Source organism: Cervus elaphus, chromosome 4 (genome assembly GCF_910594005.1).
Source record: "Cervus elaphus chromosome 4, mCerEla1.1, whole genome shotgun sequence".
NCBI classification, from domain to species: Eukaryota; Metazoa; Chordata; class Mammalia; order Artiodactyla; family Cervidae; genus Cervus; species Cervus elaphus.
Window position 1 is genome coordinate 49,026,936 of NC_057818.1, and position 19,014 is coordinate 49,045,949.

The following is a 19,014-nucleotide window of genomic DNA, read 5'->3' on the forward strand; positions in this document are numbered from 1 at the left end:
CATTGTAAACCAATGCTGAGCTCTTCTGCGCTTAGTAGCTCAGTTGTGTCCGACTCTCTGCAACCCCATGGACTCTAGCCCGACAGACTCCTCTGTCCATGGGGATTCTCCAGGCAAGAATACTAGAGTGGGCTGAAATGCCCTCCTCCAGGGTATCTTCCCAACCCAGGGATCGAACCCAGGTCTCCCCCATGGCAGGTGGATTCTTTACCATCTGAGCCACCAGGGAAGCCCAAACCAACTATAGTCCATTATAAAATAATTTTTTTAAAAAAAGGCAAAGGTTGCACCTGGCCATCCTCCCGTCACTGTGACTTAAATAAAGTGCCATCATCTCAGCTACTAGACTTGTTGTTTTTTTTTTGGCTTGTAGGATCTTAGTTCCTCAACCAGGGATTAGATCGAACTTGGGCCCCATGCACTAGAAGCACAGAGTCCTAACCATTGAACCGCCAGGGAATTTCCAATACTTGGTATTAAACATGGAGACCCAGTAAGGCATAAAGATTTCAAAAGAGCAGAAGAACAGGAATGTTTAATGCTGGTGAGGATATTTAAAGAGGGTATTCCCTCTGAGTGCTGGTGGAAGTGTTAATTGGATGGAAAACTCAACATTCAAAAAAATTAAGATCATGGCATCCAGTCCCATCATTTCATGAAAAATAGATGAGAAAACAATGGAAACAGTGACAGACTTTATTTTCTTGTGCTCCAAAATCACTGTGGATGGTGACAGCAGCCATAAATTAAAAGACACTTGCTCCTTGGAAGAAAAGCTATGACAAAGCTAGACAGTGTATTAAAAAGTAGAAACATCACTTTGCCGACAAAGATTCGCATAGTCAAAGCTATAATTTTTCCAGTAGTTATGTACAGATGTGAGAGTTGGACCATAAAGAAGGCTGAGCGCCAAAGAATTCAGTTCAGTCACTCAGTCATGTCTGACTCTTTGCAACCCCATGGACTGCAGCACGCCAGGCCTCCCTGTCCATCACCAACTCCCGGAGGTTGCTCAAACTCAGGTCCATTGAGTCAGTGATGCCATCCAACCATCTCACCCTCTGTCATTTCCTTCTTCTCCTGCCTTCAATCTTTCCCAGCATCAGGGTCTTTTTCAATGAGTCAGTTGACCAAAGTATGGGAGTTTCAGCTTCAGCATCAGTCCTTCCAATGAATATTCAGGACTGATTTCCTTTAGGATTGACTGGTTGGATCTCCTTGCAGTCCAAGGGACTCTCAAGAGTCTTCTCCAATACCACAGTTCAGAAGCATCAGTTCTTCGGTGCTCAGCTTTCTTTATAGTCCAACTCACATCCATACATGACTACTGGAAAAACCATAGCTTTGATTACACAGACTTTTTTTGGCAAAGTAATGTCTCTGCTTTTTTGAACATGCTGTTTGGGTTGGTCATATCTTTTCTCCCAAGGAGCAAGTGTTTTTTAATTTCATGGCTGCAATCATCATCTGCAGTGATTCTGGGGCCCCCCAAAATAGTATCTCACTGTTTCCATTGTTTCCTTATCTATTTGCCATGAAGTGATGGCACCAGATGCCATGATCTTAGTTTTTTGAATATTGAGTTTTAAGTGAACGTTTTCACTCTCCTCTTTCACTTTCATCAAGAGGACAAAGAATTGATGCTTTCCAATTGTGTGTTGGAGATGACTCTTGAGAATCCCTTGGATAGCAAGGAGATCAAACCAGTCAATCCTAAAGGAAATCAATCCTGAATATTCATTGGAAGGACTGATGTTGAAGCTGAAGCTCCAATACTTTGGCCACCTGATGTGAAGAGACAGCTCATTGAAAAAGACCCAGATGCTGGGAAAGATTGAAGGCAGGAGGAGAAGGAAATGACAGAGGGTGAGATGGTTGGATGGCATTACCGACTCAATGGACATGAAGCTGAGCAAACTCTGGGAGATGGTGAAGGACAGGGAAGCCTGGCATGCTATAGTCCATGGGGTCACAAAGAACTGGACACGCTGAGCGACTGAACTGAACAGAACTACAGCACAACTTGCAATGTGTGTCCCAGGCCATACAGAGGCAGCAGAGGGCAGTTAGTGAGAGCCTTGCCTGGGAGTTAAAGCTGGAGATGAGCCCGGTGTGTGATTTTGAGCAAATGAAGTTACTTCTCTAAGCCTCAGTTTCCTCCTCTGCAAAGCAGATATAATCACAGTCCCTGCTGTTTAAATTACACAGCTTAGCATCGTGCATGGTGCATAGAAATGTTTGAGGCATGGGAACTGCTGCTATTATTATATCTTAAAGATGTACATTTCCTTTGACCCAGCAGATGCATTTGTGCTGATCTATTCAAAGGAAATAATTAGAGACGTGCACAAACGTTTAGCTGCTTGGATTTGGGGTGGGGGGGTATTTATAATAGCAAAATATTTATCACAGTTTAGATGTTCAATGAATGGTTCAAACGAATTAGAGTTCATTGACAGAATGGCATCTTATGCAGCCATTAAAACAAAGAACATTAAAATGTTCTTGAAGAATATTTAATGACATGGAAAGATACCAGTGGTATTTATAGTCTTGTTTTGTTTTTTTTTTTTTTTATAGTCTTGTTTTAAAAAGATACAAAATTATTTATAAATGTGTTTCTGATTCTGTTTTATTTTTTATTTTATCTTTTTTTTTTTTTAACTGATTCTGTTTTAAAAGGTAGGTGAATGTACAGGGCTTCCCAGGTGGTTCAGTGGTAAAGAATCCACCTGCCAATGTGGGAGATGCAGGAGACAAGGGTTTGATCCCTGAGTCTGGAAGATCCCCTGGAGAAGGAAATGGCAACCCACTCACTCCAGTATTCTTGCCTAGAGAATCCCACGGACAAAGGAGCCTGGCAGGTTACAGTCCGTAGGGTCGCAAAGAGTTGGACGTGACTGAGAAGGCACACTGAAAGTACAGAAGAAAAAAAGAAATTATGCATCATTCATTCACTGCTTTTGCAAATATTAATTAAATGCCTACTCTGTAAGACACTGTGCTGGGGAAAGGGATATGCACTAAACATTTAAGAGTACTTCTGCAGAGGTGGATTTACAACTCATCCAACCATCCATTCAACAAATGGGCATGCACAGTGAACAAAACAAAACTCCATGCTCTCATGGAGAGACATGCCAGCAAGGCAGATGACCAAAAAACGATAACTATGATTGCTAATTCTGTGTATTAGATAGTATGTTAGAAGGTGATCTGAGCAACAGAAAATAAAAGCAGACAAGGTAAGGAGTTTAGTAGCATGAGAGAGGAGTGTTTGTTGCATTAGTCAGGGTGGGCTGGAACAGTTCTCCTGATAAGGTGACATTTGAGTAAACCTTGAAGGAGAGAAGGGAGGAAGAAGCCATGAGGGTACCTCTGTTAAGTGTTAATGTGTTAGTTGCTCAGTCCTGTCCAACTCTTTGCTACCCCATGAACTGTAGCCTGCCAGGCTTCTCAGTCCATGGAATTCTCCAGGAAAGAATATTGGAGTGGGTTGCCATTTCCTCCTCCAGGGGATCTTCCTGACCCAAGAATCGAACCCAGGTCTCCCTCATTGCAGGCAGATTCTTTACTGTCTCAGACACCAGGTGATCCCAAATGAATATGGGATCTTCCCAACCCAGGGATTGAAACCATGTCTCTCATGTCTTCTGCGCTGGCAGGAAGGTTCTTTACCATTGGTGCCACCTGGGAAGCCCCATATGCATTGAGTGCTTACTAAATTCCAGGTACCAGCAAGCACCTTGCATGCATTATCATACTGATTTTCCCCATTTTGAAATGAGGGTACCTGGGGGAAGTCTATTCCAGAAAAAAGGAATAATCAATGTAATGACCTTGAAGTGGGAGAGCACCTGAGTTTTTTGCGGGGAGGGGGAAGGGCAAACCCACTGACTGGGCTTCCCTGGTGGCTCAGACGACAAAGAAACTGCCTGCAGTGTTCGAGACCCGGGTTCGATCGCTGGGTTGGGAAGATCCCCTGGAGAAGGGACTGGCAACCCACTCCATTATTCTTGTTGGAGAATTCCATGGACAGAGAAGCCTGGCAGGCTACATTCTATGGAGCCGCAGAGTCGGACACAACTGAGAGACTAACACACACACAAACTCATTGGCTAGAACCCAATGAGTGAAATCACAGAAAAAGATGTCCGAGTTTAGTTTATGGGTTTTGTTTTGTTTTGTTTTGTTTTTAAACAAATGCCTGCTAAAAACAAACAAAAAACTTACCAAAAGGATTTAGATCGAACAGTGTCTTGGTTCAGGGTAAAGTTCTCGGGCTCAGACCGACAGATGTCGTTCAAAACTCATTATTTACTTTCTGTGATCCCCAAGCAGCTAGTTTGCCCCCTCTAAACCTCAATTTATCTGTAAAATGGGCGTTAATATATAATACGGTTGTACTGAGCATTCAGCAAGAAATTTCACTTGGCGGGGTGTCTGACACATAGTACATGCTTCAGAGCCGTTTCTGGCCATCATTACCCACTACTGGCTTCCACTCCCTAATTCCTTTGGGTGGAAGGTGGGATGCAGTTACAAGAGAATAGTCATTTTCCCCTTTAAGAATCCAAGTGGGCTTGGAGCCAGCCTACCCGCACCCTTTCCAAATTTTCCAATCCCGGCTTGGCATTTTCCGCCCGAAGGTCTCCGATTGGACAACATGCACCAATCAGAGGCTGGAGCGGGCGCTGCCAGGCGTCCAGCTCCGCCCCTGAGCCGGCCCTGCCCCCTGCCGGGTCAGCCCCGTTGCTATGGGGACTGGTGGGCGGCGAGGGGGGAAAGCCCCGGATGTTCGTTGGGGATTCAACATGGCGGCGGCAGTGGCCGTGGCGGCGGCGGCGCCAGAGAGCTGAGGGCAGCGGGAGGGCGCCGAGTTCCGGGCCGAGCGGCCAGGCCGCGAGCGACTGCGGTGCCGAGCCGGTAGGATAAGCTGTCTGGCCAGGGGGTTGGTGTGCGCTGGGCAGTGCGGTGGGAGAGCGTTTACGCGAGTAGGGGGCGGGGCCGCTGGGGTCAAAGTTCACTCATGGAGGGAAGGGTCGCGTCCAGGGGGTCGCGGGTCAACGCTGAGCGGGAGGGAGTTATAGAGGAGGTCAGAGGTCAAACTAACGAAGGGGGCGTGGCGAGGGGGGCGCAAAATTCAAAGTTTGAAGCGGGAGCTCGTTGGAGGGGCACAGGGTGAATGTCAAAAAGGAGGGGGTCAAAATTAATAATTTGATAGGAGGATGTGCCCACGAGGGTCAGAGGTCACAGCCATGGGGGCCGCGGATTGGAGATTTAAGGCAGCAGCCAGTGAAGCAAATGAATGAGATTTGGCTTGGGGGGCATCTTTATGGGATCAGCGGTGGAACGTGACCAAATTGGAGAAAGATCACAGATGATGGTCCCAAGGGTCAAAAGTTAAAACCCAAATGGGGCATATTGCTGGAGGGGAGGGATAGGACACTCAAGAAAGAGGTCAAGGTGCTTTCTGATGGGGGAGAAGGACCCCCCCCCCCCCCCCCGCCCCCAGATAATGAAAAGAATAGCAAACACTCATAAAGCACTTACTGTGTGTCAGGCCCTGTTCTGAACGCTTTCCATGTATTTAATCCTGACCACAACCTTTTGGGCTTGGTGCCATTATTAAGAGGCTTAGTGTTTTGCCCAGGGCTGCCTAATGAGTTAGTTTTGCAGCTGAGATTTGAACTCTGGAGTCCTGGGCTCAGAGTTCTATGCTCTACTGACTCTCAAATACTCATTATGTTGGTTAATACTTAATGAGTCCTGAGGCTGTACTCAGCACCCTGTGGGCCTAGTCTTACTATAGCACAATCTAGATAGACCCACTTTACAGCCAGGAGAATGAGGCACGGAGAGCTTCTGCTAAGTAATGAAGGAAGATTCCCTGCTGGATCTGAATAATTCCAGAGCTCCGGCCTCCGGTCGCCACACAGTAAACTGCTGGAGGTCTGTTCCTGGAAGCAGGGAGCTGGGCAAGGCTGGGCCACTCCTTGGGCAGGAATAGATTGTCTCTTTGGCCTCCGTGGAAGGGTGTGATCTGGGAGGAGAGGTTCCCCTGGGCCTATGGGAAGCGGTGTTTATGGGTGGCCCAGAGCCCAAGTGAGTCTGGCAGGCTCCTGGCTAGGGAGGGTGTCCTTGGGTGGTACTCTGTACAAAGTTGGGTGTTCTCTGTACTTAAAACCGCAACCTCTCATCATGGTCCTCAGTCGCTCCCACCTCTTTTTCTGCTGCTCTCCCCATCCCTCCGGGAGGTCCAACCACGCTGGCCTCTTTGCTGTTCTTCAGCTCTGTAGACTAATGCCTGTCTCCAGGTCTTTGACCTTCCTGTTCCCTCTGCCTGGAATCCCTTCTCTGCTCTGTACCCTCTCACTCACCAGTCGCTCACAGCTTGACCGGGACCACCCTGCCCCCAGCACTCTTTATCTCCTTCACTCTGTCCTTAACTTATTTATCAGAGCGCAGTTGATCTGCCTCCTGCTAGAAGGTGGGCCCCTCACAGGCAGGAATTTTCCCATGTTCTTTCCCTGAATTCCCCCAGGGTTGGTGGCGATTGAATGTTAGGCATGGTGCTGGGTCTGCAGCAGTGGATGGGACAGCGGGGATCCCCTGGCTCCCAGGGGCCCTCAGTGTCCCTTGGTGGAAGTGGACTGGGACCAGACCCTTAGCCAGTGAGACATGGCTACATCTCGCCCAGGGTAATGTGGCCTGCGAAAACATGCTCGGGGATGAGGAAAATGCCCCAACTCTGGGCCCCAGCCTGGGCCGGAGACTCGGAAAGTCCCCTGGGCAAGCTCTGAAGGATGGGTAGGAAGAATGGGAAAGGCTGTGCCAAGCAGAAGGAGAGGCGTGAGTGGAGGTCAGGGGTGCAGAATTGGGGGCTTGTGGGCAGCATGGCGCCTGAGTGAGACCCCGAGGGTTCCCGGCTCAGAGCGGGGCTGGCAGTGAAGCAGGGCTGGCAGTGAAGCAGAGGTGGGTGAGTGGCCGCCCCGTGTGTGTGGAGCTCCCAGGCAGTCCTGGGGAGCGGTTCAGAGAGGGGATGCTGGGACAAGGATGCCTGGCTCACACCCAGCTGCATCACTCACAGGCTGTGTGATCATGGGCAAGTCGCTTAACTTTTCTGGGCCTCAATTTCCCCCTGTGCAAAATGGGCATAATGATAGTGGCTACCTCAGACCTGCTGTGAGGATGTGGCGTGTAAAGAGCCTGGCCCAAGGCCTGGCACATGGTAGGTGTTGTGTCAGCACTAGTCTTCAGGCCATTGCTGCTACTGCTGCCTGGGGAGGGCCTCAGAGGTGGTGGTCAGGCCCTCTCCTCCTGCCTCCTGGCTTGCTCTGGCAGGGTCACCGGGTGGGCACGTGGCCAGGGAGCCCTACCAGTCCTTGCAGTGGCATTTCTCGCGTCATCTCAGGGCTCTGCACAGATACAGGGGGGACTTTGGCGCTGGACACCCACATTTGGGCTCCCTCCCCATCACGTACCAGCCATGGGACCTTGGGCAAGTGATGTCTTGTTTGCCAGTTTTGTTCCTATGATACATTTTAGACTAGTGGGAAAAGTAGAGCTTCAATATAGCAAAACACCCACGCTTCCAGTGTCCAGCCTGGGACCATGGATACAGTTACAGGCCCCTGTTCTCTGCCCCGCCTTCCTGATGGTAGCCACGGGGCTGGATTTGGCGTCCAGCCTTCCATCGCAGGTTTTCCTACTGTTACTACCCTCAGAGGGATTCGCAAACGACAGAGTAATAGCTCTCAACCCTGGCTCCACGCTGCAGTCACTTGGAGAGCTTTCCAGAATGCTGCTGCCCCAGCCCCCTGCCCCCTCCCAGACTCTGGCCTGGGTGCCCTTGGTCTGGGGCGGGGCTAGCCTCAGCACGTGGTTGTAATGGCCGGCCGGGGTTGTCCACTGTTGCACAGGTCGTTATAAATGGCACCACGGGAAACAGCCTGCTGCTGCGTCTCTGCGTCAGTGTGGCTGTTTCTCCGTGTGGACGAGTGTGGATCTAGAGCAGGTTGTTCATTTCCCCTTTGTGTGTTTCTTTTTGTGATGGTGCCGCACCAGAGTTACCCATTCACGTTTTGGTGGCTGTTCAGGTGGTTCCCGTTGGGACTGTAACAAACAGTGCTGCCGTGAACATTCTAGAGCGTGTTTCCTTGTGTACTGCAGCCAGAGTCTCTCTTGGGCATATGCCTCACAGTGGAAACGCTGGACCTTCCAAATTACTCTGTTCAGCATTTGTACCAGTGTGCTTTCCAGCAGTGCCTGATGGTTCCCTCGGCTCCATGCTGCTTCGGGCAAGCTTGCAGTCCTGGCTGAAACAGTTTACTCAGCCGTGAGGTGGTGGGTTTTACGACACCTGCACCCCTTCCCCAGTCTGGCTGCAAACAGGGGTGCAGTTCATGTGATGAGCTTAGCTGGGGTCTGACACCTGTTGAACCCCCACACCCAGAGGAGAAGGCAGGCCGGGGAAGGCTTTGACCTGTGCCCTCCAGGGCATCCAGGACAGTGGCTATAACTTTGACCCACCTCTCCTAGGGGATCATCTCCCAGGGCTAGCCTTTGGAAAGGGAAAAATACTGACTTAAACCTCCTCAGGAAGGAGGCAAAGAGAAAGGAAGTGCCACTCAGAAGGGGATGAGCAAAACCTGGTTACACTGCTCATCGGTCCCCGTGTCCAAGCCCTGCCCTCAGGGGTCACAGGACCGTGAAGGGGACAGACCTGGCCCCAGACGGTAGCGTCCCAGAGAGGTCAGGCTGGGTAGGGATGCTCAAGCAGAATGGTCAGGGCTGGGACGAGGTAGGGGCTGAGGGAACCCGGAGGTGGCTCCTCACTCCACCTGGGAGCCAGCAAGGGCTTTCTGGAGAAGGGAGACGTCTGACTGACGAGAGGAAGCCAGGCCCAGGAAGAGCTGGGAAGAACAGAGCAGGTAGGGGTACGGACAGTGCGAAGGGCCCGCGGTCCAAAGATGGGCTGTTCGGGTCCCACCAGAGGGGCCAAGGACATGGGGAGGTCTGGCAGATAGGATACAGCAGGCAGGGGTCGACGGGCTGAGACAAGGAGTGTGGATTTCTTTCTGTGTGTGATGGGAGTCATCACAGGGCTTTAAGCAACATCTGCGTTCCCTTTTATAAAGATTGCTCAGGCTGCCATGTGGGGAACAGATCAGCGAGGGCGGGCGGGGGAGAGGGATAGTCCATGCCGGGGAGGGTGGGTAGCACGAGGCTGGTGGAGATGGAGAAGGGTCCTGAGTGCTGGCCAAGGTTTCGAGTCCTTTACCCGTATGAACCCATTTGATCTTCACAACAACCTACAGGTAGGTACCGCTGTGTGTGGGTGTATTTGCTCAGTCATGTCCGTGCAGTCCCGTGGACTGTAACCGGCCAGGTTCCTCTTTCCGTGGAATTCCCCAGGCAAGAATGGGAGTGGGTTGCCATTTCCTCCTCCAGGGGATCTTCCCAACCCAGGGATCAAACCCATGTCTCTACATCTCTTGCATTGGCAGGCAGGTTCTTTACCACTGTGCCACGTGGGAAGCCCCGTAGGGGCTGTAAATGTAAACCCCATTTACAGATGAGAGAATTGAGCCCCAGAGAGGTGTGTGACCTGGCTGGGGACACAAGCAGACAGGTGGCAGAGGCAGGCCTTGAACTCCAGGCCTCCGAGCTCCAGAGTCACTGCTTGTTTTCACAATGGCCCTGCAGTGATCTGGAAGTGGTCTTGATAAGGGCAGGCTACTTCCTGTTCTTAACCCAGGTTCCTGTTTGGACAGAAACTCTTCAGGGGGCAGCCTGGGTAGTTTCTGAGCCCTGGGTCCGCGCCTCCCTCAGGACCTCCCACAGCTCCTTCCCCTTCTGGTCCACTGCGTCACCCCTCCTTGTCCTGCTGGCTCCCAGTGAGCCAGACTTCCTGGCCAGACACCGGTCGGGGTGTCCCCAGCAGCTGTTTCTCCCATCACCCCAGCCAGGCAGCCACAGATGCTGCCAGCAGGAAGCGGTCTCCTTCCAAGTCATGGCCAGGGAAATGGGACCCTTCCCAGGCCAGCCACCCATCTGGGGCTGGGGCTTATTGTCTCACAGCTGCCGTGGCCCACAGGAAGGTTGAGGGGGAGGCAAGGAGGGTCAGAAGGGGAGCTTTCCCAGGTCCCCGGGGAGCCAGCTACAGCAGATGTATCAGAAGCCACCACTCACCGCTGCCGGTGTCACAGGGCCCTCTGGTCCCCGCCTGCCCTTCCCCAGGGTGCCAGGTGCTCTGCTGGTGCCGGGTGCTCCATCCTCGGAGCAGTGGCAGCTTCCCTGCCAGGGCCACACATTCCGGGCATCTCACAGCCCGACCCCCTAGCGGGGACCCCTGGGGAAAGGCAGGGCCGCCCTGGGCGTCTCCTCCCTCACGTGGTGCTCATGGTGTTGCTTCAGTCATGTCCGACTCTTTGAGGTCACAGGGACTCTAGGGATTCTTCAGGCAAGAATACTGGAGTGGGTTGCCATTTCCTTCTCTAGGAGAATCTTCCCGACCCAGGGATGGAACCCACATATCTTGCATCTCCTGCATTGCAAGCGGGTTCTTTACAGCTGAGCCTCTGGGGAAGCCCTCCTCAGCTGTTCAGTGAGCTATTGGGAGGGTTGGAGGAGACTGATGTCGGTGTGCCTGCATGTTGCCTGGCTCACAGTAAGCTCATCGGATGTGCCCCTTTCTGGGCTGCAGCCTCCTCTTCACCTGCTCCCAGCCCCTCAGGACACTGCATGAGCCCCCAGCTCCCAAGTACTAAGAGCTAGATGTGTCCTTTATAAGCATCTCGCAGCAGCTCAGCCCGGAGCCCTGAGGAAGGGGTGTTATTAACCTCATTTCTCTTTTCCTGCATTTCAATTTTAAGAAGGCCCATCTTTGCCCCAGCAGCATGTATAATCTGTTCACAGTTGAGAAACCGCACACAGTACAGAAGGGTGTGCAGCCGTAGGTCTCTTTCCCACCCCGGTGTTCGGCCCCTTCCCAGAGACAGCCTTGTTCCGGTTTCTCTTCTTTCTTGGACATTTGTTCCTGCACGTGTTCTCTGCCACTTTTGTTTTGCTCACATGGAGCTGACTTTTCACGTTTGTATTCTGTCCTGCTCCTTGCACTTTTCACTCAAGTTCTGTGTCAGGAGGTCAGGGGCGTCCTTGCACTGTGTACGGCTGGAGCAGGTTCCATGGTGTGATGTCTTCCTGCACATGCGTGTGAGCTGTGCACCCCTCTGGAGGTGCTCGGGGTCTGAGACGTGTGCCCGGTAGCCCTGCGGTCGTGTCCCGGTCTGCCAAGAGCCCGTGCCTGTGCGCACCCCCACCCCCAGTGCCCGGGGCGCCAGCGTCTGTCTCCTCCCATGCTCGCCCTGCAGACGGGCGTCAGCAGGTGTTTTGACCTCGGCCAGTCAGACAGGTGCCAAACGGTCCTTACTGTGGTTCTGATTTTAACATGAGCAAAGGGGAGCATCCTTGTTGAAAGCCATTTGGACTTCCTTTCCTGTCTATGTGTGATACTTTGCTTTCCTGAAAAAGAAGAAATGGAGGCATAGGCTAGACAGCCTACAGCGTGTGAGAGGCAAATGTAGGACTCGAACCCAGGCCTGCCCTCCCCAGCCTGGAGCGCTTAACCTGTCTGATGTAGTGGAGATTGAGAGCACAGACTCTGGAACCAAGTTCGCCACTCTTGGCTGTGTGATCCCAGACAAGTCACTTCACCTCTCTGTGCCTCCGTGTCCTCATCTGTAAAATGGGAATGATAACTATACCTCCTTTATGGGGTTGTTCTGAGGGTATAGATGCCTACTCATCAGGCAGAATGCATAGTCAATGTTCAAAGACTGTTAGCTGCTAGTGTTAGTCCTCATAGTATTTCTCTATGTTACTGGTATTAGCAGGTACCATTCTACGTGTTTTGAGTAAATGAACTTATCCCATCCTCCTAGCAACTCCAAGATTAGATATTTGGCGGGGGTGGGGGTGGGGGTGTTGTATTGGGGGGGGGTGTTGTTTTTTGTTTTGGCTGTGCTGAGTGGCGTGTGGTACCTTAAGTTCCATGACCTGGAGCCGAGCTTGCACCCCCTGCAGTGCAAACTCAGAGTCTTAACCACTGGGTCACCAGGGAAGTCCTAGGTGTACACGTTCTTGAGTGAAGTGAGTGAAAGTCACTCAGTCATGTCCGACTCTTTATGACCCCATGGACTATACAGTCTATGGAATTCTTCAGGCCAGAATACTGGAGTGGGTAGCCTTTCCCTTCTTCAGGGGATCTTCCTAAGCCAAGGATCCAAACCAGGTCTCCCGCATTGCAAGCGGATTCTTTACCAGCTGAGCCACAAGAGAAGCCTAAGAATACTGGAGTGGGTAGCCTATCCCTTCTCCAGTGGATCTTCGCGACCCAGGTTGCAGACAGATTCTTTACCAACTGAGCTATCAGGAAAACCCCGTGTTCTTCTCTCCCTTTTAAAAGGGGGAAATTGAGATCCCAGGAGACCAGCCTGGTGTCAGTCAGCAGGGCTGGGGCTTGGCCCGGGCTCCTAACCACTGGGGGGCACTCCCTGAGCCGGGGGATTAGAAGGCTGTCCCTCCCGCCCGTCTGCCCCGCCCCCACTCGGGGCTGGCTGCAGCGGAGCTCGGAGGGCACACCTTGGCAGGTGGGGGCGCTAGGCAGGGGCCCCACGGAGAGAGCCTCCCTCCCCCGCCCTCTGCTCCCCTCCGCCAGCCCCAGCCCGGCCCTGGAAACTCCTGATAAAGCGGCATTGTGTGGCAGTTTCGGGCTGGCTTCCCCCAGCGGGTTTCAGCCACTCCCACCCTACGGGAAGCGGCCTGGGCCGCCTCCCCTCCCCCGCCCCTCCTCACAGTGCTGGGAATGGGGAGGAAGTAGGACCGCGAGAGGGCCGGGCTCCCGCCGTCCCGAGGTGAGGACCCCCCCCCCCCCCTCATCAAGCCCTCAGCGCACGCGCGCTCTCTTTCTGGTGCTTGCTTTCTCCCTAGGGACCCCTCCTCTGCTGCGCCCAGCGCCTCCACAGCCCCCTTCTCCCTCCTCCCAGCCTTCAGCAGAAGCCTGGCCCCGGGTCGCTGTGTGTATGTGTTTTAGGTACCTTGATAATGCCACCTCTTTTTCCACCTTTAATAATTGTGAAGCTTAACATACCTACAGAGAAGTGTATCAGCTCACGTCAGTCTAACAGGTAATTACAGGGGGAGCAGCATTTCCCCACACCTGCGCGGAGGCTGAGAACACCCAGCCCAGGGCCCCCCTGTTGACCACAACCCCAGTAGCGGCCATCTCCCTGACTTTGGGGGTCACCGGCTCCCTGCTTGTCTGGCGGTTTCACCAGGTGTGCCTCCCGAGTCCTAGCCTGCCCCCTTGCCTGCTGGGGCCCTTCAGGTGAACGGACTCCTCCAGCACGCCCTCATCTGGTCTCCCTCATCCTGAGTCTGTGAGGCCCATGGCTGTGGTCGCGGGTGTGGGTGGTCTGTTGGCTGTGCGGTGCTCTAACTAACTTACTGCTCTGCTCCCACTGCCCCGGTGTCCACGTGCTCTTTGAACATGTCTGCCAGGATGCCTGTGCCCACACTTCCCCAGGGGTCACGTCCAGGGTGCAGTGCTCGGGTGGGGGGGTGGTTGTGTCTCGGCACCTTTAGCAGACCCCGCCACGCAGCTGTCCCAAGAGGGGGTAACCGCGCCCGCGCTGCACAGCCTCCCTCCCCAACACGGGGCCTGTCAGACTCTGTAACTGACCTTGGAACATTTTATATTCTCATCTCCTGCAGAAGCTTCTTATCGCCAAGATGAATCCTCTTGTCCTTTTCTCCTCCCCGGGGTTCCTGTCCGTGCTGGCTCTTACCCATCCCACCTCTTATGCTCGCCTCTGGGCTCTTGAGACCCACAGTGAACACAGCAGGCTCCCTCACTGGGCTCGGTCTGGCAGGGGACTCTGTATGGACCAAGAGAGACACGGAAAATAGACCAGACTCCAGGCCCCATCTTCTGCCAGCGGCCCTGCCTCGTTCACGGGCGCCCCATCCACCCTCCTGGTCGGGCTGGGAATCTGATGTCATCCTGACTCCTCTTGGCCTCTTCCTCCACATCCAGGATGTCCAGAAAGCCTGCTCGTCTACCTTCAGGTTAGAACCTGGGGCCTCCCAGTCTTTGTCGTCACCCCATAGTTCCAACCACCCTCAACTCCAGCCTCAACTGTGGGGGCAGCCAGAGGGAGCCCGGGTCAGATCCCGTCCCTGTCCTGCGGAGAACCCCTTCCCTGGCTTCATCTCTTTTGGGGAGCAGCCTTCGAGGTCCCACACGATCCTGGCCCAGCTTCGCTGCTCGCCTTCACGCGTCTACTGCTGCCCTGTCGCTGGAACATCCAGGCCGAGTCCCGCCGCAGGCTCTCTGTTCGCTGCCCCCCAGGTCTGCGGGAGCCTTGTCACTCTCTCCCCGCCTCCCCTGCTTGGTTTCCCTGGTCCACTCACCGACCCTGCTGTTCCAGTGTGACTGCGCGTGTTGGGTGGTGTCCTCCTCACCCACCCACCCCCGTGACTTAGCTTCACGGCAGGGGTACGGGGCAGGGCCAGGCAGGCGGCTTACTGTGTCCCTTGCTGTATCCTCAGGGCTTGACTTTTACTAGTCGCTCCCTAAGCACTGGTGGGCTGAATGTAACGAATGTTACAACCGAAACAAGTGGAGGATGTCTTTGCCAGGGTGTATGTTGGGCGGGGGGTAGTTCCCCCCAGGTGAGGATTACAGAGCAGGCTTTCCTGAGGAGGAATTGCCACTTGGAGGATGAACTCAGGGAGGTGGAGGGTCATGGGTTCGAGGCTGAGGGAGCTGCCTGTGCAGACGTCCTAGGCGGGAGAGCGCAAGGCACCTTTGAGGAACTGAAAGAAGACTGGCGTTTGGTTCTGTCTACTCTGGAATTGAATCTTGACAGCCGCTTGGGCCTCTCGGTGTCCCAGTTTCTTCCTCTCTAGAACCGAGGCTCCTCTGGGTGTCCCAGGGCATCTCTGAGGTTCTGCTCCTAACATACTTATCCTCGGGCCTGGCAGAGAAATAGGAATGTGATTGGTTTATTATCTTTTTTCCAACAAATACTCAGGAGTGCATGGCTCTTTGTGGCCTCCAGGGACACTGTGCTGATAAACAAACCCAGTTGGAGCCTGACTCTTGGACTCGCAGCCTTCTGGCCACACCCCTGACACATCCCAACTGCAGCTCGGAGGCAGGAGAAGGCCTGAAATGACCTTGAGCCTGGGGAGTCCTTATTCCTGAGGCTGATTAATAGGGAGAACTGATTGAGGGCTCGCACGTGCCAGGCCCAGGGCCTGTACAGAACTCCCACGCTGCTTCTCCTCAGTCCTTCCCGGAAGGATTCGACCCATTTCAGAGATGAGGGAGGTGAGGGCCGCGCCAGAGGTGAGTGCTGGGCCCATCCTGCCCACTGGTGCCGAGCTGACGTGGTGGTGTCTCCTCCCGGGGCCAGGGCAGCCTTTGCTGTGCTCTGTGAACATCTGAGTGCGCATCTGGAGCACCCCTCTGTGAAGGGCCCATTCCAGCCACTTGCCTCTTTCTCCTCCGGGCTGTCTGCATTTTCATTTTGAACTTCTGTGAGTTAAGTCTTAATTAAAGAGTCTGGACGAGAACCTGTGTTTCTAAGATGGTCCTCCTTACCTTCTCTTGTTTGGTGGCCTATCTTTTCACTTTCTTTAAATTGTGTCTTTTGATGAAGCTTTTACTTTTACTATAGTCAGATTTATCACCTACTTCCTTTATAGTTTTATAGTTCTACTTTTCACATTTAGTCTCTCATTGTTCTGGAATTTGTGTGTGTGTGCGTGCACGCGTGTGTGTGGTGTGAGGTAGTCACCCAGTTTCACATTTTCCACCTGGATCCCCATATACCATTATGACAACAGGCTGTAGCTTCTCCTCTGCCACCTGGGTCATAGATTCATGTCTCTGTAAGTGGGTCTGTTTCTGGGTGCTCTCATTCTTTCTTGTACACAGTTTGTCTATTCCTGCATCAATACCCCGATATCCTAATTCGTATAGTTGTCTTTTTTCTTAATATTTTCATTTAAATTGCCACGCCAGGTCTCAATTGTGGCGCAAGAGATCTTCAGTCTCTGTAGCAGCAGGCAGGATCTTCAGTTGGGCCCCCTGCATTGGGAGAGCAGAGTCCTAGCTACTGGACCACCAGGCAAGTCTCAATAGTTGATAATAAGCCTTGATGGTGTGGAGAGCAAGCCCTCCCACGCACGCATCCTTCTTCCCAAGTGTCTCGGCTATTTGACTTTTTGTAACGCCACTTAGATGTGAGACAAGCCTCATGCCCCACAAACAGACATGACGTTGAGTCTCCCGGTCCATGAACGTGGTCTGTCTCTCACTTTATCTAGGTCTCCTCTGATGTCTCTCAGCAAAGGGTCACACGTCTCCAGCTGGGCCTTGCCCACCTCTTGCTGGGTTTATTCCGGGCACTTGGTGACGTGGCAGGGGGAGCCCGTGGCCGCCGGCATCTTGCTCCCAGGGCTCGGCCTGGCTGGGTGAGGCCCTCAGAGCAGAGGCAGGAGCCTGGCTCCCCTGTGCTCTGCTTCCTCCCAGGCACCGCCCCTGGGCCCTGGCAGAGGGCGGGCAGCCTGCCCGGAGAGGAGGTTGTAATTTTCCTGAATGATTTCAAGGGCTAATTAAAGGTTTTCCTTGACTAATCAGCTTACGGTTTAATTATCAGGAAACAGGCTCAGGGATGCAGGAAGCAGCTCGCTGGGGTCTCCTCACAGCATGGCTAGGGGGAGCCAGGGCCGGGCCCCTACCCCCGGGGCGGTGGCGGGATATGGGGATAGCTGAGGACCCCCGGAGGCCGGCCGCGGTTCTCCAGTCCTGCGAGGGAACCGGGTGCAGGGCAGCCGATGCCTATGGTTGAGGTCTGAGTGCGTCCCTTCCCGGCTCCAGACCCTTCCGTGGTCCCCACTGCCGGGCACAGTCCCGCCGCTGGGGGGCTAGGCCCTGACCCCCTCTGCGTGCCTCCTGCGCTTCAGCCTGGCTGGTCTGTCTTTACTGCTCTCACCTCAGTTACCCTTTGGGTCTCAGCCTAAAGGTCACCACCTCTGGGCAGCCTTCTCAGGCCACTCCTGCGTCCAGAGCAGGTGATAAACTCTGCCCGCCACATGCCGCTGTCAGCATCACTCACCCCGCCACCGATAAGGGCTCCACCCCTGGGCTGCGCCCTGTGGTCCTTGGGTCACCGGGGACCCAAGAGGAGAAGGGGGCTCAGGACGGGCGCCCTGAGGAGAGGGCTGGGAGTGGGCTTCAGGCCAGGAGGACCGGGCGGTTGCCAAGGCCTTGTGGGGGCAGGGGGCGGTTGACAGCCTGGCCAGTGACCTGGCCAAGGATGGGCTCTTGGCAGTTTGCGAAGGGGGAGGGGACCTGGGGATGGCCGTGCCAGGCCTGGCTTCATTCCTCGCATTCCTCAGCCGGCCCCAGACTCCCGGTGGGCAAGGTGGGGGAGGGTGGGCAGGCAGAGAGGGGCCTCCTGGGCGGCGTGCCCTGCCCCTCCCCCTCCTTCTCCTTTCCGCCCCTACCCCGCCCCCCATCAGTCTGTCTCACTTTATACCACCCCCTTGAGGACTCAGTCCTGGGACTCTGTGTCCAGGCTCCCCCCCGCCCTCACCTCCTGGTCGTTAGGGTTAGCTGGTACAGGTGTGCATCACCAACTCAGTGGACGTGAGTCTGCGCCAGCTCCCCGAGATGCTGAAGGACAGGGAGGCCTGGCGCGCTGCAGTCCACGGGGCACAAAGAGTCGGACAGCACTGAGCGACTGAACAGCAAAAGGTCAGACCACTTGAATCTGAATCTCTGGCTGTGGGGCCTGAGCATTGGGTTTTGTGTTTTTTGGTGTTTTTTTTTTAAGTTCCCTGGGCGACTGTAGTGTGATTCTGAACCGAGATGAGAGCCACTGGCTTACAGAAACGATAGAAATCACGTATTAGCTTTCAGTGTTTGGACACTTTTCTAGGCTTCTGACGTGGCGTGATTAAGTCGTGTCACCCCCACAGCCTCACTACAAGAAGATGTGACTGTTATTCCCACGTTACTGACAAGGGAGCTGAGGCCCGGAGGAGGCGTCGGGGCCTCTTCATCCCTGGACCCGCCAGCCCCTCTGGGCAGCTGACTGTCCCCACCCCCTCCTGTCTTTCTCTCCCCGAGTCTCTGCCTGTCTCTCCTCTCCTCCTCTCCCTCACTTTCTGCTCCCCCCACTCCCCTGCAGAGGCTTGCCTGGCTTCCCTGTTTGCAGGCAGGATCCTGCCGAAGCCACAGAGGGGAGATGGTTTCTGCAGACCCAGGATGAGAGGGGTGCTGGTATCCCCGCACGCCAGCCGCCCTGGCTGCTCATGGCACCTGGAGGGGGAGGGGGTGGGGGGCAGGGCATGCATCCCCCTGCTTGGGGGGCGCCCTGCAGTCTTGCCGGGAGGAGCACCCAGGCTGGTGGACCCCCCAAATCCTGTGAGCCCCCAAATCTGATGTCATCCGTTGCCAGTTACCATTTCAGGCTCCCATGAGTGGCTGATGGTTTAATTTCAGGACAGGTTTGTGCTCAGATGTGACTGTTGCAGCGCAGGAGCCATTATGATTCATTCGATGGGAGTGAGGGGAGCTGAGAGTCCAGGAGCCCCCGTGCGCCCCTGCTCCCCAAGGGCTCCCTGGCCTCCTCTCCCCCACCCCCTCCGGGCAAGGAATGGGCATCCAGCTCCCCTGCTGGCCTCACCCAGCTCCCCCAGCCTCCTCTGTGACCTGGGGCCAGGCCCTGAGCCCCAGGTGTCTCTGCACTGGTTCCCGTCTAGAGCGACTCTCAGCCCAGGTCTGCCATCATCATGTCATTATAGTTACTACTGCCGCGATGTCTGTTACAGTTATTAGAGGCCGGATATGTGTTTGGATTTAGTAATTAAGGTTCACAGGGTGAGCGACCCATGAATTCTTCACTGTTCTGACTAGGTCATATTCCCTTTTGCAAA

At 54.2% G+C, this 19,014-nt stretch overlaps 1 protein-coding gene across 6 annotated transcripts in view; it reads left to right on the forward strand.

Moving 5' to 3' along the window:
- Positions 1-4,775: 4,775 nt before the first annotated feature.
- PAK4 (p21 (RAC1) activated kinase 4) overlaps positions 4,776-19,014 on the forward strand; it is a 47,740-nt gene continuing 33,501 nt past the window's right edge. For 3 of the 6 annotated variants that reach the window (XM_043894958.1, XM_043894956.1, XM_043894964.1), the window contains exon 1: positions 4,776-4,926. The gene's annotated coding sequence lies outside the window, so the exon portion shown is untranslated. Of the gene's footprint in view, positions 4,927-12,893; positions 12,918-13,858; positions 14,131-15,238; positions 15,416-19,014 lie in introns of those variants that run through there. The other 3 variants (XM_043894962.1, XM_043894961.1, XM_043894960.1) reach the window with 3 other exon arrangements.